The 21,339-nt window shown below is 39.5% G+C and overlaps 1 protein-coding gene across 15 annotated transcripts in view; it reads right to left on the reverse strand.

The window, feature by feature from the left end:
* Positions 1 to 21,339, reverse strand: part of SIPA1L1 (signal induced proliferation associated 1 like 1) — a 229,065-nt gene that overhangs the window by 135,313 nt on the left and 72,413 nt on the right. For 11 of the 15 annotated variants that reach the window (XM_068946100.1, XM_068946102.1, XM_068946109.1 and 8 more), the window contains one exon: positions 15,097 to 15,170. The exons of the other annotated variants lie outside the window; for them this stretch is intronic. The gene's annotated coding sequence lies outside the window, so the exon portion shown is untranslated. The remainder of the gene's footprint in view (positions 1 to 15,096; positions 15,171 to 21,339) is intronic. 15 annotated transcript variants of the gene reach the window in all.

Below are 21,339 nucleotides of genomic sequence, written 5' to 3' on the forward strand. Positions count from 1 at the left end.
GCCAAAGTAGCTCTGGTTCTGCTTAACCTAACGCCTCCACCACCAATCTTTGGCCCTCTTTCGTCTCCTGCTCCCCCAGCTCTGAGTAACATGACATTTTTCACATGGCTTCCAGAGAGAAGAAACTTAAGGGCTGAAGACAAGAGGAGGAAAAATCCCTTACCCGCTTCTCCAATACATTCTACATGTCCTACGTAGGCGCATCTTACAGTAAAGGAACTGCTGCTTTTTCCGATAAGCACTGCATTCTTTCTCAGGGGCCTACAACATAGCGGCTTTATGGACCCTAACAGGAAGGCTTTCCCAGGAGCATATGGCAACTGGAAAAAACGACACATCTACATCACAACACAGGCACCCAAAAGGAAATAATTATGGTACTACATGCCGCCTTAACTTTTAGCAGCTTATGATTCCAGAGAATTCAGCCTTTCAGTCTCCTGAAACGTGCCGCTGCACAATATTTTAGAATTATTTTATAAGGAAAAAACATGTAACTATATCCTCCTAGACGTTCATATTTTTCTGTGCTACAAAACAACGTCAATTGTATGTGTGCATTCTATCATCTAGACCTTTCTAAATGCCACCACATTGATCTGTCCGATCTATGCTTTGGACAAAAGTGATATTGACATCTACTGGGACCAGAAGGACTGAACTACAGGCCTATGCAGAGCCTGAGGCTGCACTTTAACATTACAGCTTGAGCCAAATTGACCGCCTGCCACTGTCAAAACCAGGAGATGGAATTTGCTCATCCCCTGTTCCATTCCTCCCTTCTCTACTTCTGGTCTATGTTCACCTCCTCACATTACAAACCCATTCAGCTTCTGAACCAATAGAAAAACTAACCCAGTAACAAAAAACCAAAACAAGCTCCTTTTGCTGGGATGGTGCATCAGATCAGTTTCTGGTAAGACAAGTGCCAGAGCTAGGGAGAGAAGCAAGAGAAGAAGAGCAAAAGCAAGACCTCAATCTTCCAGAACATCGCTCAGCCGTAACATGAAACTACCAGCCTTTAGCTTAAGTTTACAAACACTTTCAGGAAACTACTACATCCTAAAGATTAAGAGGAGGTACGTATGTCTTCCATGTTAGACAAGAAAAAGCAAATCCTAACACGCATATATAGAAAACTGACAGCTCAACTGAAATCAGCTTTCCATTAAAACACTAAAAGGAATTCCTTCCCTGTGAGGACAAAGTATATTTAAATGTCACGTTACCCCCCAAGTTTCTATTGCATAGCTACTTGTAAAGCTGCTTATTACCCTGGAAATTTTTCTAACTGGGAGATGTGAGAACTCTCACAATTCTTACTCAAGCTGATGCAAATATAAACACACTACAGCACCGCAGACACCATTTCAGTAACCTCACTACTGCTGACCTTACACTATTGGAGTTTCAAAAAAATAAAATAAAAGTTTGAGGAACTGATCAATATATACAATGCATCTACAGTGTAAAAATCAGTATTTCTGGAACACGGAAGATTTCAAGACCGACTTTCACAGTACTTGTATCTGCAGAAACAAATATAGAATTCTTTGACAACTTCAGTAAATACCTACTTTGATCGTTTGGTATTAATAATTGATCTAAGTGCAAGCAAAATTTTCACTGGATGCTCATCTTCATCTTTATGCACTTAAGACGCTTACACATATCTGAATAGCTGTCCTTGTAAGATGGCTGGCAAACCAGGTTAAGCAGACAACCCGAGTTTCCCCCTTTCGCTCCTGCTCAAAATTTCTGAACTGAAAAAAATCAGTCCCTCACTTCTCTAACATGATTCTTGCAATCCAGAGGGAAGCCTTTGGCTTTCATTCCAGCACTTATTCCCAAAACACAGCTGTAAAGCATAAAATCAATTAATAATGTTTTGATATAAGACAGCTCGCTCAGACACCACACAGGACAGATTTACTATTCTCATCGTTAAATAAAACACTAAGAAGAAGTCTCTAGAGACTTACTTTTTATAAATTTTGACAGAGACAAGTACTGCTTTTACTAACGCTGTCTAAGCTTAGACTAGAAAGATACTATTCACTTCAAATGACCAAAATCCAAAAAATAAGGCGCTCCCCATGAGCATGGATCACTATCCTCAATTATGAATAATGAAAAAAATGTACATAATTCCTCTTTAGATAATAGGACTATCAGGCAAATGAGTTTATCTACTGAACACATTTTCACTTTTTAAACTGCTCAGGCTTCTCCGCATGCACGCGTTCCTATTAATGCATTCAAACTAGTTCATATGCTGAATCTGACGCTCATATCAGCGTTCCACTTCCACAAAGGCAGCTCCTCTAGCAAACACCACAGACATTTGAAGAAGGGCACAGGGAATCTCCCTTCAAAGTAGCAGCAGCAGGAGAAATAGAGACAAAACTAAATAAAAGATGCAGATAAAATACTTTGGTTCAGAGTTAACTAACTCCAAGACGTAGGTAGTTAACAAGGAGCTGGAGAAGGGCATTCCTGAAAAGACAACCTCCCACTGAAAGTGCCTGCCAAAAATCTCCAGATGCTGCGTTTGCAGTGGTACCAAACAGTATTTTTACAGGAGAACCCTCCTTTTGTTATTTTTCCTGCCGGCTGCTATAAATCAACTCCTCACACCTTTTGCTCTCCTTTGCTCCTGCCCCTTTTTTCTACCTCTGTTCTCCTCCCCCCCCCGCCTCTTCTTTTAAAGAGTATCCTGCTCTTATATTTTTTCTTTCCTCCCCTCCGAGGGCCTGGCCCTCAGTCTCCCAGCACAGCATCTTTCCTTTCTTCCAGCTCTTCAACCCTCTGGTATTTAAATCACAATCATTTCCTCCCTCCACTCGATGTTGGCTGCCAACACGGAAAGCCCTAGGCGTACAGAACAGGCTGTCTCCGCGATCCCACGTCTGGGAGCGCAGCTAGCGGAGCCTGCTTTTTCCGAGAAGCGAGGAGAGGAAGAGGCAGGCTCAGCCCGGGCAGCCCCCACCAGCGCACGCTCAGGTGCCCAAGCGGCATCCTGTCAGTGCCGCAAGCTGCGGGGCGGCCAAGCACAACGAGTGCTCTTCCCGGAGCTTCACCCCACAGCTGTAAGCCTAAACTGCATGTGAACTTCGCCCTGATTGAAAGAGGACAAAAGAGGCTTGAAATGGGACAGGTGTTGCCCCCCCCCCTCCATTTCAAATAAGTACTTGTCTAAGTAACTGTAGATCAACCTAAACAAAATAATTTTTTTAACCTCCAAGCTAGTCCCAGAGCTCTGACTGATGACTCAAGGTAGCGCTAACACCTACAGAGCGGAGTTCAGGGCAAACCACTGCCAGGACAGACTTGCTTCGTGACACAAGGCTATGAACTTGCAGATTTGGCACTGAGGGCCGAGAGCACGGGATCAGCAGCACAGGGCAGCGCCGGCAGCTCTAGGCAGCCGACTGAAGATGCGCCACTATCATCCATCAGTTAAAAGTCCCTTAGAAGGGGATACACTTTGAAGTAGTGAAAAAAATCTGCAAAAACCCTGACATGACAGTTTCACCAACTACACCGTACAGTTTCACAACTGGAAGTGCGAGACAGTCTAACTACAGGCACCAAAACCTGCGTTGCAACACAACCCAGACTAAAACTTTGAGTTACCAAAACCGAAGACATCCAAGATACGTGCCATGCGCCTAACACCGCATTACGAGCGCAGGGATCGTGCACCGGTTCCGACTTCACACCTCTGCTCTCCCTCATTCTTGGCTGCACCACCTCTCCGACAAGGATCACATCAGTGGATGACAAAGAGCCTCGACCACCACCTTGAAGGGCAGCAACAGCTTGCTAGAGTTCAGTGACCTGTGGCTTCTGCCAAGCTCAAGGATGTTCTAGGTAACTTAAATTTGCCACTTATAGCTCGTACAGTATAAATTCCCTACTTTGTATTGTGATGGCTTAAAAAGAAAAAAGCAAAACCACACACCAAACCACCAAGTTATTAAATCTGTTTGGGACTTTCAAGAAAGCAGAATAACTGTACCCACAATTTTAGCAGCAGGATTTACTACTTCAACAGCTGTTCACAAGCAAGATTAATTCCACTAATGATTCGGGGCAGGAGGGAGGAAGGAAAAGAAAGCTAACATTAACTCAAAAATCTAGTATTTTCCTAATATCAGTAGCAGTTCTATTGCTTCAGGTCTTGCAATTTTTATTCTTAGCACATATCCTTAATTTGTCTCAAGTTTTAAAAAAGGCCAAGCAATACAAAACTCTGCTCACTGCGCAACTACATTTCTAGTCCTTCAGCGATTTTTAATTACTTTCTGCTTGTTTTGCTCTTACACTACTTTCCCAAACATGACAGATTAAGCCATTGCAATTACAACAGAAGCTCATTCTTTGAGTAGAAATTGTCAGAAAACATACATGGAAAAAATCTGTTAAACCAGGGAACTTGCATGCGTTCACTCTGCTTTCTGTTGCTCTTTAATGTCCTGATTCAACTAGTACAGTTTATTTCACTGGACTAAACAAATTAAAGAAATTCAGCACCTTCTTGGACTAAGGGATTTCAGTGTGCTGCTTGAGTGCCCTTACAGTTTTTACATTACCTGCATTGTAAGTAGCGTTAACTGGCAGGACCCGTAAAGGATGTTCAGAACTGGTTCAGTAATTCACAAAAGTAGTATTTGCCAAACAACAAACATTTAGGAAAAAGAGACATTAGAGATTTACGGACGGTATCCTGTCACAATGGCTTCAGCTTGCAGTATGTGAAACTCTGCTATGCCTGCTTTAATAGCCTTTTCCCACTGCGGTACTTTGCTAAGCGGTGCCAGATATCACAGGGAAGCCTATCAGCCAGCCAGTCCCAAGATTTATATTTTATTATGCCTTTGTAAGATACTTAGCAACACTGATGTTACTGACATAATAAAAACCCTGCTCAAACAACAAATGTAGTACAACAAAAGTATTCGCATAGGCCACTCATTTATCAGGCTTTTTATTTCATTGCAAGCTAACAGCCTCCTTCTCTGTGCTCTTTAACACTGCTTAGGCTCAGGCAAAAAGATCTTTAAGTCAGCTGGAGTCTTGCCCAGGCAGGAACAGCAGAAACTAACACCATATATGCAATAGGTGGTTAGCAAGGCTAATAACAAAATTACTTACCAAGAATTCCCTCTGAATTTTCCTGAGGGAAATGCCAGTCTGACAAGGCTATTCAAAAGAGTTTTGGGGGCAGGGGGCTACGAATTGCACTCACGTACGACAAAACCAACCAAACAAAAAGGATATCTTAATTAAACTTGAAGGTGCTTCTGACACTGTCCAACATGACTTGGAAAATGCAGATCAGAAATAATCATTATTGGCAAAGATAACTACTGAAAAGTTTCAAATTTGCTTTCAGATAATGGAAACAATGGCTCAACATATATATTTTAACAAATTTAAAAAAGCATTTCAGGTGAGTACAACTAGAACTGCTCCTGCAGCCAGGTTCATTCAGTATTTTCATTAATGATTTGGAAGACCAAAGAGGAGTCCACTAACAGCACATGCAGTGCCAACCTGGGAGCGGTCACAAGTACTATGGAAGAGATGATCCAAATTCAAAGTGGGCTAGATATTTCAGAGATTATAAAGCCAATTGGACAAAATTCAATACAGACAAAAACAAAATGCTATAAATCTGTATACTCCACACTGCTGAGTCTTGAAATATTATGTAAATCATGTTTCTATATTCTGGGGAACATATCCTAAAACATGTTTCTAAAGTTACTACAAACACACTGACAGCAACAGAAAACAAAAGATCATCTTGTTAACACATTCAGTTATATATATTTGAATTTTCTAAGATGTGTTTATAGTAAATGAAGAAAAGGAATGATCTTTATGTATAAACACACTTTTGCCACATATTATAAGTGACAAAAGCACGTAAACTGCTTTCTCTTCCCCTTAACCTCACCTTTTCGAACAGGCAACTTCTTTTTAACTTCAGTTTCCTCTTTTCTTACTCTTCTTGTAAAACGAAGACGAAAGACTTCGATGACAATTAATCAGTGCAGTTGCAAAAAAGTTAGTCACTACACTAATGCTGATATCTGTACAAATTCTACTACTTTTTCCACATTTGGCAATTCATCTCTATGCAATCACAATTCCATCACAATCACAAAAAAATCAGTGATACTCAGTGCACCTATCACAGCTGAAGCACTAACAGCATATACCAACACATCACACCATCTTTCAGTCATTAAAAAATAAAAATAAAAAAAAAATCAGACTTTCAGCAATTCTTGTTTGGATTTTAACCTCCCACAAATGCTTTTGTTAACATTCCTTTCTGCTAGAGATTTAATAGTGAGTTATTCACAGACACAGGTTAGCTTCCTGTGAACTGGAAAAATAGAAACAAAGTGGCAAATACACTTGCAATGGCCAAAATCTAGAGAAAGACGGTAAGATCCTTTTCCTTTACAAACATGTATACACATTTAATAGTCCAGAGATCTTAAAGTCAGAGTAACACACCACGGAGTTTGAGAATCCAAGACTCTCTATATATCATGTGAAAATGTTTGCTGAAGGATAGGGAAAAAAACCCAAACAAACAATAATAGATTACATCTCCAGGATTATTCTAAACTATCTGTGAAAGTGGAACAGTAATTCTGGGTCTAACATACACTGACCTGCAGGAATGCAGAACTGGCCAACTTACAGGTACAGCACTTGCAGTACTCTGCGCAGAAAGAACGTCACCACTGACTGACGGACAAAAAAAGCAATTTTCTGGACACTATGGGCAGAATGCAGTGTTTTCAACTACATACTAGCACCCATTTCCAGAAACGGTATTCAAAACATTCCGATTACATTTTTGGTATATGTAACAGATTTTGTAAGCTTTTAAAAATAAACCCTCTTTTAATATCTTTTTTTCTTTACGTCTGTATTACTCTTGCATTAATAGAAACATCATCAGAAATCTAGGGGGAGAAGCTGGAGAAAAATAAACAAAACACCACAGTAAAAGAAAACAAATACTGATGAACAGCCGCCTGAACAGTGTAGCCACCATTATACCTGAAAAAAGTACTATATAAAATATGAAACACTGATGTTATCAAATTCCTCTAGAATATTCTGTCACTCCTAACGTAGCATTTTTTGTCAGAAAACATTTCTCAAGGTATTTGTCTCCCACATTATTTTGTTATTGAGTGCTTATGAGTTTGAACAGCAAACACTGAGGAGCTCTTAAGTATTTCAACACAAATCTTATTCATCAATAGGTCTTCACAACCACCAATTTCCAAATACGAAAAAGAGATTCACCATGTCTCAAAACAAATTTTAAGGCAGGAAATCTCTTTATATGGAGAGAGTGAAGATTAAACAAGGCAGCAGTAGTACTAATCTGTGGCAAAGTCAGCAACATAGTTCAAAGCTCCTGACTCCTGGTCTAACATTCCCATTTTTAAACAACACTCTTGTCTCCATATCAGCTAATTCCTTAGAAAATCCATCCTGTTAACCACAGAGTCCCAAAAAATAAAAAATAAAAATAAGAGTCCAGAAAAGAAATCTTACATCATTGTGAGGGATTTCAGTCTTGAATACATAACCTCACAGTGTTATCAAAACTTCTTCAAAGAGTTGCTTTTTTTTTTAAAGTCAAAAAAAATTTCCTTTTCGAAGTACTGTATTAGAATAAAGACAGTTTTAGATTAGACTCCATTCTGACAGATAAAAGTTAGTTTATTACCGGATTTAGAAATCTGTAGCTGTCCAAATACAAGAAATCACTGCTTGGTTTATATGAGAACCATATTGGCCTGATATACATTATGTTTTATATTGATCCTATCGTTCTTAGGAAAGTAAACTATGCGGAGTATCTCCTGTGACAGACGTATCATTAACTGTATACCCTTATCAACGTAACTGGTGCTCTGAAACGCACACTTTAAAAACTCTCAGACTCTAATAAAAGTGATCGAAGAACATACCATCACTAATTCTACATGATAATACAAAATACTTTCCATGACTAACACAAAGAATTTACAGTGCTGTCTTACACTCAGGTCATCTCTCGTTTAGGCAAACTCACAACAGAGCGTAACAGCAAAAGAAGCTGTGTTTTATTTTCACTAGCAGGTAAGTAAAACTGTTGCCTTTGTTTACAGAATATTAAGACTGGGAGCAGAGTACAGGTAATATTTCACAGGTATTCTCTTACTGAAGCCTTACAAGCAAAAAGGGCCCAAAATATCACGCTGTATACAGAATAATGCCACCTCCTTTACCTTCAGATTATTGAAATTAAGAGAGGGCATCACGAGTACCAAAACACTAGCAAAACTCAGCTTCTTTCCAACTGATGCCCTACGCTCCAAAACACCTTCTATCCCCTCAGCGTAACACTTTTAGCTCCATTTCCCGAGAAGGGTTCATACCGCATTCTCCATCAGGGCAATAAATTGGATTTCTTTCCTATCAAGCCATCACTCTGCACAAACTATTTAGAACTTATCATCACTGAGACTTATATCTATCCATCAAACTTGATGGAAATCAGCAGGTTCAAAACCTGTTCAGAAAGGCTAGACATCACTAAAACAAGTCTGAAAAGCAGTACAGACATACCAAATAGGGTATTTCCGTACAGCACAAGAATTAACATTCACATTTTCACGTCTCCTACCAAAAATATCTCAACCAGCCAAAAAAAGGACAAGTAAAAGCATGCGTTATTTGTTTACCTGTGTAGCATGCCGTAAAACTGCAAACAAACATATCCACGCACCCTGAAGCTACAAGAGGCAAACATCTTCCAATGATTTTCTTCCGATTTGAATTGTATATTTTTGCCAAGTCTTTGCATACCAAACCATCCATACTTAAAACATATTAGGATGCAGATACATTTTTATGTGTACAGTCAATCGTTTTGCAGCAAAAACACCTTACAGAATTACGTTCTTGTAAATTAAATGCTTAAAGTAGTCTAATTAAATATGCATAAAAGTTAGCAGCATGGTAGCCAAATACTTTCATGACAGTCTCGAGGCGGGGGGGGGGGGGGGGGGGGGGAGAGGAATGCAAGTTTTTTTGTTTCCTTGACCATACAAATGAACACCCACTGTAAAACGAAGACAGTGTGCAACATCTATCTCTTCACAAAGTAAAGACAGAAACAGCAAGCTGTGCCAGGCAATGAGGGAAATCCATCAGCAGAAAACTACTAAAAGTAGCACCGATTTTCACAGGCCCTGGCACCTCTGAACCACCACACTGTACCTTGTACTAAGACGACACCACCACACAAACATGACACTCATCACATCGCTTCCCAAACAGCACCTCAAAGATCTCTCTGCAACTGTTTTCTCCAATTAAAACATATACCTATCTTCTTCCCCCTTAAGAAACACCGCATTGTGGAAAGCGATTCTTTGTTGTTATTTTACAAATTAGTTGATTCAGAATGAAAGCAAACCATAGGAATAAAAGCTCGAAAAACATGTTCTACAATAAACACATTAACTGAGCATGCTTAGTTACATAGCAGCACACTACCTCCAATATTTTCATCATTATTTTAAAATGCTAGCAGATTCCCCCATTTTTTGGCACAGCAAAAAAAAATGGGGGGGGGGGGCGAGAGGGGGGAGAAATGAGTTTACCATTAAAATGAAAATCCTGTTCATTATCAGGAACAAAGTTTTTCCAAACACCTCCTCTTTGTGCAACACACAGTATAACATTTTAGGAACACAAGAGACAAAATAACATCTCTGTGCCCTCTGTGCTTTAATATACTTTACAGTTTTGTTACTACAAAATTGCCCAGAAACCATATTTAGCCATGTATGCCCCTCTACCAAAAAGAGCATCACTATTTTGATGGAGTCATCTTTGATTTTTGGTAAGACTTATTACCAAAATCATTTCATTACATTTCTGCAATTTCTTATCAGAAGCACCTACAGTACAAACTGTTTTTCAAACACTAAGCCTGAAATCATGTCTGGTGCACTAAAATAAACTAATACTTGAAGCCACTAAACTAAAAAAGTAAGCACATATAGATTAAACTGAAAAACAGGAAAACTATGTTTATTGCCTAGACACATCCGTTGAAATAAAAAACCCAAGAGAAGGGTATTTTAAAATTCACGTAGGCCATGGTTAGCACAATCCTGAGATGTACTAGCAATCTGAACGCCAGCAGCTTTTATTTAAAGACCTCCCCAGCCAATTCAGCACTGGAGCATAATCACTGCACAGGTATTAACACAGACTAGAACTGTTCCACTTGCAACTGTGCTTGACGGATATGACAGAGCATAGGCAACCGTCTTTATAAGGCTCTTACCCGTAACACCAAGGCCAAATCCCAGCCTCAAGATTTGGTTCTAGCTGAAGAGACAGATATCTCCACAGTTTGGCAAAAGAAAAGGAACAAACCTTATGTTATTTTCGCCATAATGGAAATGAAGTCTGACAGGAAACAATACAATCAGTGACTCTAATTCTTCAGTTATAAAGAGTTGCTTTTTTTTTTTTTTGGGGGGGGGGGGGGGAGGACAACCCTTAACATCCTATCCAACAGTGATGACACTTTCAGTAACCACATTTCAGCAAAGTATGTATTAATACAATCTTGCAGATTTCCACATCCATAGTAAGGCTTTGAGGGTCTCAAAAGGTTTCTTAAACTGATTTCCTTCAAAACTCTCCCATCTAAGCGGAAGGGCAAATCTCTCTTTAATAGGTAAAACTAGAAAGCACCTTATAAACCCTGATTATATAAAAACTCTAGAGAAAGATCAGCCACAAACCTCTTTGCTCTATAGATGAACAATTCCACAGGTGACCTTAGAGCACCAAAATCACTTTTCTTCATTGCCTGGGGGTTCATATGGATTGAAGGTATGCAACTGGGCAGTCATCCTAGAGCAATGCTAGCCTACTACAAGCAGAGCCGTTATTTGGTGAACATGGGGTAAAAGTGACAATACGGTAATCAAAATAGCACAGGCATGGCTTTGACCATATTAGTAGAGATATTATCTATCCAGGGTTAGTGTAGGAAAAGTTAAGCCCTAATCACAGATATATGGGCTCAAATACCGGGAAATTTTACACACTGTAATGGCTCATAGTTCTGAAGCACCCACTATAGCCAAACAGATAATCAAATATGATACGTAGACCCATTATACCAATACTATATGGCATTTATCAATTCCTCGCATAATTCGTTATATAGGAGTACGGAAATATCTGTATCCATTTATTTACATCCCAACACCCACTAGATGGCAAAAAACGAAACAAAGCAAAAAACCACTCTGAATATTAGGAATTACTACAAAAAGAACAGTGGTCCTGTTAGTGTTATGCTAATATATGAAATTTCTGTCTTGAGCACCACATGCAATTCTGGTCTTCTCAGCAAGAAAAAAAAAAAAGTTATAGCAGGATTAAAAAGGGTAAGAGAAGGGCAACAAGAAGGAGCAAGAGGTACAGGTAAAATGAAACTTTTCATCCTGGAAACCCAAGAACTAAGGAGACGACATCTGGGTTTACACAATCATGAACGGTGCAATGAAGATGAATTAGAGCAATTGTGTCCTGTCTCTTCCCATACAACACTTAAAAGGTCGACAAATTAAACCAGCTTGTCACATAAAAACAAAACCAAACAAACCCCAAACAAACAGAAGATGACAGATTTTCATTCAGCATTTAACTGAAGTTATGAAACTCCTTGTCATAGGAGATGGTACACGTCAGAATAAAATAAATATAAATCCTGCAGTAACTATTATCTGTGATGATACCGCCACTGATTCAGGAAGGCCTGAACTGCAGGTCACCAGCTATATGTAGAAGTAAGCCTACAGCTATAAACTTGTCCTATATTCCTCCATATGAACCTCTTGCTAGGCTCCATCAGAGGTAGCACCACCGGGCTAGATGGAGCTTTGATTTGACCCGATATACAGAAAGCTAATTGTAATGTTTGACTCCTGGCTGAAAGACAACAGTTAAGATTTTAATGCCCAAGAAAAGGCTTCCAAATCATCCAAATATTTCACCTGGTCTTTTGAATGCGTTTTAAGTATCTATAAAGATAACAGTGAATCTCAAATTTCTTTTTCGCATCCAAGTCATTTTACCAAAAGGAAAGCTAAAAAACCTGGATGGCCTCAGCTAATGAAAAAGTGACAACTGCTTTGCAGAGTAACCTAGGAGGGGTTGCCTGGCCCACAACTTCATTTCCATTAGGGCAAAAATATTAAATAACCACAGCCTTTACCTGCTCTTTTCTCTCAATTTTTTCATCCTACCAGATCTATCCCTACTTCCCTTTTATAGTCAAGGACAGATGCAAGGAGCAGAGATTTGTAAGGAATGCATGTCTGTCCCTCCTCACTCCCCCACTGTCTAGCACGTAAATGTTTAAGGAATGCTGTAAACTTTTGATTCTAAATTAATCCCAGCCAGGAAGGCACTCAGTCCCCAGTCATTTTGCAGCTCAATCTCTTCCCAAACAATCCCCTCCCAACAGCTAATCCTTTTCAGAAAAGAAAGGCTAAAGCAGCAACTCTTCCTTCTCTGAAGGAGGAAGGATGAGCTGTTTCTCAACTTTGCTTGGCTAGCCTCTGCAAATAGCTCTAGCATAGGTGCTAGGAGGGAGAAAAAGAGGAATAACAGGAGAAGAAAATAAATGCCTAAAAGTAGTAGAGAAAATGAAGGAAAAAAACAGAAGATGATAAAAGAAGAAGAGGCATAAAAAGATATGGTATTAAACAGAATTTGGAGTTCAAACAAAGGTTACCCACTGCTTCCTCATACCTTGGAAAATTTTTACACCTGTATGAAGAGAAGACTAAACAGTAGCAGCACTTCACACTCACTGTGTATTTATAAGTATACAAAGTTCAAGACGATAGAATCAAATACTGATATATTATACATAAAAAAATAATTTGAGGAATTCTAGTTTGATCATTACTCCCCATTTTAGAGGCACACGCACCTACCTGTATATATAATCTTCTGAACAATTTGAAGGTAGCTACCATCTAGCTCTGTACAGTGTGTAACAGTTACTGCCAAAGTTATATCTGCATGCCAGTACACTTGTGGTTTCTCCCATTCCACCCCTCCCTCCCTATTTTCCTAAATAATCTCTACTACACAGCTCCAGTTATTCTCTTGCACTCCCCTTCTCACACATACTCATTCAATTCACACCGTTACCGCGTGTCCCTTGCATATCCTCCTCAAGCAAGAAGGGGGGGGGGGAAAAAAAAACTTGTAAATTTTGACTACAGCTTCTTGCACACACCTGCCAAACAGGCAGTTTTCTAAATGACTTACTGCATCTCCGCAAGAGGAACTGTATGCTTTGCGCACACCGCAGGCAGCACCGCAGTGGGAGGAAGTGAGACAAGCAGGCGCTCTCCCTCTAAGGTACGACTGTCACAGCAGGAAATGAAGATCTTTAGGAGCCATGCTCCACCAGCACAGGCAAGGCTGGCAAGAAAACAAGACCTCCTCCTCTCCTGAATTTCGTATGGTAAAGCAGTCCAGCCAGAAGCCAACCAACAGGGCTTCCAAACAACTCCAGGGATGCAGGACCAAGTAAATCAAGTAAGCTAACAAGCAGATGAGGAAACAGCTTTCCTACCTTCATTTTGTGCATATAGGGCAGAGGAAGTAAAGGCTGGCCAGGCCAACACTGTTCTAGACATAGCCTCCAGCAGCTGAATATACCCCCTCAGCCTCACAAATGGCAGGACGCTGACAGGGACAGAAAATGGGACCATCCTCACATGACCAGGGAAGGTCTGTATGCGCACCCTCCCCCCAGCACACACCCCAACAATAATAAACTCCACCACAGCACACCTCAAAACGGCATTTGATTCTATTCAACCAATTTCCCAGCACTGCCACCTTAAGTTTGACTTGCCACCCTAAGTTGGACAGTTTGGAAGGAACAGTTTGGAAAGTATACGAGTTAAGATTAACAAGAAACACTTTACTGTGTTACTACTAATGCTAAAACTATATAGCATCACTCAAAGTATGTTATGATGTATATACACACGTATGCTGTGTTATACTCGTTACAAGGCACAACTAACACCTCATCCTTATGGGATCTGTAACTGTCTAGTACACTCAGATCATTATCTTTCATCAGACGGAGCAGAGTGAGGTTGTGCTCTTGCATTATGCATAAGCATTGAACACAGTGAGACCAAAAGGCAAGGCGATCTTCTCTGATCTCAAGTGGAAAGTGATCTTCATGGGTGACAGGTTTGTGCATTACTCTAATTTACTAGTTAGCGTCCTTGAACCTGTGTATGCAATAAAGAGATCACAACACATAGTTGTGGCTAATCTTATGCAATCCACTAATGTTTAAATAAGGAAGAAATAAGAGAGCAAAGCAGTCACATTAGTCCTCTACTTGGCACAGAGAAACCGTGATCAGTTCTTGCTTTTACAGATCAAGAAGGATGCTGAAAAATTGGAGAAAAAAATATCATCATCATTCAAATGCCTACAGAACTAGGAAAGAATAGGAGATGGTATGATGATGCTATTTGTACAGCATGGGAAGGAATCTGTAATCTAGCAGAGATATAAAACCCCCAAAGACTGGAAACTACATCTAAAAAAATCTGGATGAGAAATGAGGCCTCTCTTGTTTTTAGAGATGGAATCGTTTAAGAATTGCTCATCACCAAATTCACAGAAATGTTTTTATTGAAACTGGACACTTTCCAAATAAATGCAGTACTTCAGCTGAGAGTATCTGCCCTGAGACATCAGTTCAGGGAATCTAATGGCCAATGCAGTTGTAACAGTAGCAGTCAAATAAGATCTCAAAACACTTTACAAAGGAATCTAGCAGTTTCCCTTTACAGAAGAAGCTGAAGCAGAGAGAACACTACTAGTCAAAGGCAGCACAACAATGAAGTTCACAGTTCCTAGTTGCAATTATGTTACTCTATGGTCCCTTCTGATTTAAAAACAAAGAAAACCAGTCCATAAACTTACTTTTTTTTCCTGCTTCATGGGTCTAACTTCTGTTCAGTGTCTCACAGATTTAATAGTAAATTCTCATTACAAGCCTGCAAAAATGAAAAATATTTTAACGGCAGAAATTTGTTGCTATTAAAGTTTAAGAAACAACACATTATACTTCTGCAATATGCATGCTGAGCCACGTAGAATTCAACATATCAGAGTTGCCGATACATTGCTGACCAGTCCCACAAAATGTTAACATACCCAATACCATTACAGAAAACATCACGTTTGTTAATCCATGTACATTTGTAATGATATACAGTACTTCTAAGTTATACTACATACTACATTTTAAAGGTAAAATTAGGGAAAATTCAAACATGGTATAATGTATGTATAGCTCTCCACATATATGCAAGCTACAGACCTTAATATAAATGAGTTTCACAAAGCTCTCCATTTCCAGGGTAACCTGACTATATTTGGGAAAAGAATCAATACCACCTGACAACATAATTTATCAGTGAAGAAGTGATACAAACACCAACAGGGCCTATGGCCACATTGCAGACATTAAATGATATAAATTCCGGTATAGCTATGATTTAAACTAGGTTATAGACATAACAACAATAAATGAAGGTAATAGACTGCAATGATTAAGCACCCAGGGCTCCCTGTCAGTCTCAAACAGGCCTTGCTAAATTCCATGCTATAAGCTCTCAGTGGGTTGTGGATTTTTGTTGTTGTTGGTTTTTTGTTTTTTGTTTTTTTTTTTTAAACTTCAGGCTAGCTAGATTAATGCTAACTTGGATGTGCCTCACCATTTTGAGATCAGGAAGCTTGCAGACATAGCACACACATCCTCATTCCTAGCCTGCCTAGTCAACCCACAGTAGCAAAGAAAGTGAATCACTACTATCCAGATGGTTAAATCTTCAGCCACTCCAGAGTAATATAAAACCGTGATCAAAGTATAAAGGCCTCCCCAACAAAGAGATAACCACAAATTAACATGATCTAGGCCTTCTTTTCATTCAGTCCTAAACATTTAATTTCCAAATAAGCATGCAATTTTCAGTCTCATGTGCAATGAAGTGAGGCTGAGACCTCATAACCACCTACTTCTTATTACGATGGACATGTTTTGTTATCAAGAACATGATCCAGTTTTGTGGACTCAAAGACTACAACTGCAATTCTTCTCAAGTTCTCAAGTACATTAAATGATCTCCCAAACCACAGCATATTAACTGCTGCACTACTAGTAATTCACTGCACTGTTTTTAAACATAAAAGAAGGTAAAAATACAGCAAGTACTTTCAGCTTCTTTTCCATTTAAAGATAATAACTGTGGTTATCATTGCAGCAATATGATACAAAATTATTATGGAAGATAAACACTAACTTGGGGAATTACAGATCAATGAGACCATCTAATATTCCTGCCCCCTTTCCCTCCTCGAGGTTAATGCGTGTATCCACAGGTACCTATACATGCTCCCCAAGCATTATCCTTCCTTTCTTGATAAGGAGGCTAGCTCTGGAAACAGTAATTGCAGGGGTTATTTCTAACTTTCTTTGTACTCCTCAGTGGAAACAGGTTTAAGTACAGGCATGTATAATACCAACAACAGAAACCCTTTTTACAATCAGCAGCTAAACAAAAAGCTGGGAAAAATTTTGGGGGGGGGAAATTCAGGGTGGGGGGGAAGGGAAGGGCACACTGCAAAAGAAAACATGAACATAATTCTGCACATCATCTATTGGCATTTCACAAAGAAGTGTTTCCCATACGGCTGCCGTCTCCCATTTTTGGGAATATAGCACTATATACTCTTAAATACACCCCTGTGAAAGAACAGTTACTGAGGCAAAGCCTCCCCCCATGCACACTCCAGGCAACCAGGCTTTACTGCATCAGTGATGACTGAAACCACGGGGCTTCAACCTGTCAACAGCAAAAGAATAGTACAGATAAAGCCAGGAACTTTAAACACTGTCCTACAAAACATAACCTTTTAGGGTCAGCATTAGTCACTTAATCATATTGATCATCGCAGTAAGTTGTCTGCAGAATTTTAGAAATTTTATTCTGTCAATATTAAAAAAAAGTGGAAAATCTAACAAAACTAAGTTAATGCTGTTGACTATCTTGCATCTAAAAACTCTGCATATTTAATTAGCTTCTATATTTGAAACATAAGCAAAAGTTAGCTTTATTGAAGCACATTATTTCGAAAAAAGCTACCCCCATCCACAAAGCCTGTTCCCTAATTTCTATAAACAAGACCGAATATATAGGAACACAGCTCATAACCATCCTAGAACAACTATTTGTGAAACAAATTCACGTTGAAATATAATTTTGCATAGAGATGTGCCAAGAGCTTGAATTCAAAGATGTTAAAAAAAAAAAAAAAACCACCACATACACACACCACGCTCCACTGGGAAAACAATTTGATGAACAAGAATTGCACGTACATCAGTGCTATAACGTGGTGACACTATCACTGGCAAAATTAGGTTGACTACACGGACATTGTGCAATCGTTAACAGAAAACATATGACAGAAAGCCAAACGGCAGATTCCAAAAGTGGCAGGGAAAAAAACCTATTCCCTTACTTTCCACTACCAAGTTAGATTAATGGCGAAGAGACCGCTTTCATTTCATCACTAAAGATAACCCTAACCCACTGTCAGTTCCATGCCCCGCTACACAGCGTTTAGGATCAAAATTAGTCTCTCGGGACCACAAACTTCAATAAAATACTTTTGTATGGTGCAGTGGAAAAAGGCAGACACAACACTACCAAAAACTTCCTCCTCTGTCTTTAACTGGAGGGCTACCTTCCAAAAAAACCACAATAGTGACTGCATATAATGCTAGAGATGGTGTTAAGGGAAAAGATAAAATAATTTAAGGGGAAAGATAAAATAATTAAAACAGCCTTTTGCAAGGATTTCTCTAGATCATAAAACAAATATATCTGAAATTTTTTTTCCTTCCAATATAAATGTCCTCCGAAGGAAAGTTTTTGTTGCTGAAGTAAATCAAACCACAGAGGCTAAGCAGTCCACTGCCAACACAATGCAGCTTTGCAAACAGCATTTCTGAAGAACAGATTTAAACTCCTGACATTTTCAATACAAACAACAATACTCTCAACACAACCGCAACCAACTACAGAAAAAATTATCTCAAATAAGAGGGCAATTTTTTCCTTTAAACGTTTCACAAACTGATGAAGTGATGTTAAAAGGGAGGATCTATCTTTATTAGAAATGTTTATTACAGTGCTTATCATATCCAAGTCTGGACTTCTTTGTAAATCCTACAGCTGTAATTTTCAACATTTGTCAATAAACAGATCACTAAAAATTTGTCAGTGGAGGGGCTCTGCCTGCACTTCTGACAAAGACAAGTTTTACGATTGCAAGTCAGCTTAAAATGATCTAAGCTCCTATCTCAATGCTGTTCTCCCTGCAAGCCCCTAGCAAGTATTGTAGTCATCTCCTTTCGCACAGATGGGACTTGTGCAACTATGTTGTGGTTCAGTTCAGGGAGCTGATTCACCTGAAAATTAATCCACCCCTGCCCGTTCCTGGAGAGAAGACGAGTGAAAATAAATAAATAAATGAAAAAAATCAATCCATCCTTCTTGATCTGTCCTCCTGAGCCAGGATCATTACACACCTGCAAAGGACTCAAAGCGATAGAAGCCAGGCAGCAGCAACGCATGGGCAGCACTGCCGCATCTCACGCTTGACTTCATCCTTACCACCTTTTCACAAACTCCCTGGAAGTATAGCGCAGTTTGCAGTAAACGGATGTACCACATACTGAGAGCCAGTCCTTACCAAAAAATCAAGCACATGCTGAGTAATCATCCCTTTCTGCCTTACATCACAAGTTTTGTTTCACAAGTAAATTAAAAGAAGCAAGCCTACAAGAACCGCTATGCTTTTGCAAATGGGAAAAAAAACAAACAGGTACCTTGCAGCATTCTGAATGCAACCTGCTTTTGGGTACATTTATAAATACTGAGGAGACAGAAGAGCCATCTAGCCCCTCACGTCTCCTTCCGGAAAAGAGCTCTCATGCGGCCGGGATGCACTCAGTTACGGACTCAGATACCGTCTGGCATTGGGAGGTAGCTGACCTAACAGGGTGAGCTGTTCTGCTAGAAACCATAGCTTTGGTACTGTTTGAAATGCAACATATTAGTCACAAAATCAATACTGATTTGTTGGCAACTACCACCACTCCAAAGGATGACTGTCAGACAGTACAAAAAACAGAGCGTGCACCTATCCAAATTCCTGAGAAGGTAGGCCACTGAGGCTTTAGCTAAAGCTCCCCGTGGCTGTCCCCATCAGCTCCAGATGAACCATGGCACAGTGAAACCTAGAAGCTGAGAGACCAATAATAGGAATAAATTCAAATTGAAACCGAAAGGGTGAAATCTTTTTTGTACAGCGGAGACATGGAAACTGTGTTTGTAAGAGGGCAGGAGCAAAACCAAAGATTTATAAAAAGCTTAGAATTATTGAATTTTTGCAGCTAAGACTTACTCATCTCTGAGAGCCTGCACGAGCAGTTTCTCACAATAACCTTTTTTTAATTCTCCTTTCTCTGAACCAACTAATTTTCCTCCAGAAAACATTCTGCTAGACATCTGGGGATTAAAGAGACATCTCAGTCACACCTGCCAAATAGGGGATGCTTTGCAGCTCTGTGGCCATGTTTTCCTCACTACTGAGCAGAAAGCTAATCACACATGTCAAACACAAGGGACAGCAGGAGTGAATTTCTCCAAGTCACCAATTGCAGTGCACTAAGTCTCCAAGAGTAACAAGAAAAAAAGTTTCAAAGCTGGCATTTGCTACTTTACTGTATTTTGTAATAAAACCTGTTGTTTCAGCACTAGCCATGACATCTGACCTCTGTCTATCACTACAAAAGGCTTGCATCCACAGGTGACAGCAGCCCTCTAAAATTAGATTGGGTAGACACAGGTAGCCATGGAGATTCATACTGCATTCCCAGTGTTCGTGCGCTGACACACGCTGGAGCTACACCATGCACTGCCACTGAACTCCTGTCCTCACCAACTCCCACCAAGCCCTTTCTTGGCTAGCTCAAGTGGTTGACGTCATTCACAGCACATCTCCCCAAAGAGCCACATTACCATCTAACTTTAAAAAAAAAAAAGAGAAGAAGGAGAAGACTTAGATCGTTTCTCCAACCTGGTTTTCCCCAATGCAGTTCACTGCACAGCAATATAAGCCCCTGTGCTGACATAAGGCAGAGAAGGCACAGGACAAAAATAGCAAACAAGGATGGCTGCTTTCAACTGCAGTACTGAAACTGTACATCAGACCATGGCACAAATTGTCATTTTTTTTATTCTAACAACCTCTGACATTTGATAGGTTGCTATAAAAATAATTTGTAGTTCTCCAACATCAAGAGTTGGCCCATTGCTACTATCCCAACAACGTTACCAGAAAGAGCACTAAACTCTGGTTGATGCTTACATTCTTGCCAACAGCTATGAAAATTTCTTTATTGTTAATGCTGTCTGGCACTTGTTAAAGCTCAAGGAAAGTATTCATAGTCATCTTCATTTGAGCAATTAATAATATAGCCTTCAGGGTTTTCTTATTGCAAGTTAGATTTAGGCTCGTTTACAAAAAAGGTGTGAAATGAAGACCCGGGAGCGGAGGGAAGCATTATCAAAAGAGCTGCATTAGAAAATAATTGAGCAAGTGTAACAAAAGCAGTTCCCAAAAGGTTGAAAAAACATAATATTTCAGGAAGAACCGCATTTCAATCTTCATATTACCAATACACTGAGTCTCTCTCTTTCAGCTAGAAAGATGTTCTAATTTTGGGGTAGAAAAGTTTGATTCCAGCTCAGTCTAATGAAGAAGATAAAAAGTTTAAAATATTTCTTACACTTCTGTGATTGCATTACTAACTTTTTGGAAACAGTCATTTGGGCAGCAGGTGAATATATAGTTTCCACAGGTGGTGGCCTGCTGTTCAAGAAAAATTTTGCTCCTTTTCATTAGGGTTAAATTCTTTTCTTAGTCAACCATTACTGAAATGCATCAAAATTCAAAACCAAAACTCTCCATTTTCTTTTTCTTTGGTGCTAAATTACAGACCTGCTGTATAAAGACAAGTGGTTTTTTGGGGGTTTTTTTTGTTGTTTTTTTAAGATTGCCTGTGAAGCTCAATTGTGACCAGGAAGGCCG

This window comes from Struthio camelus, chromosome 5 (assembly GCF_040807025.1).
Source record: "Struthio camelus isolate bStrCam1 chromosome 5, bStrCam1.hap1, whole genome shotgun sequence".
NCBI classification, from domain to species: Eukaryota; Metazoa; Chordata; class Aves; order Struthioniformes; family Struthionidae; genus Struthio; species Struthio camelus.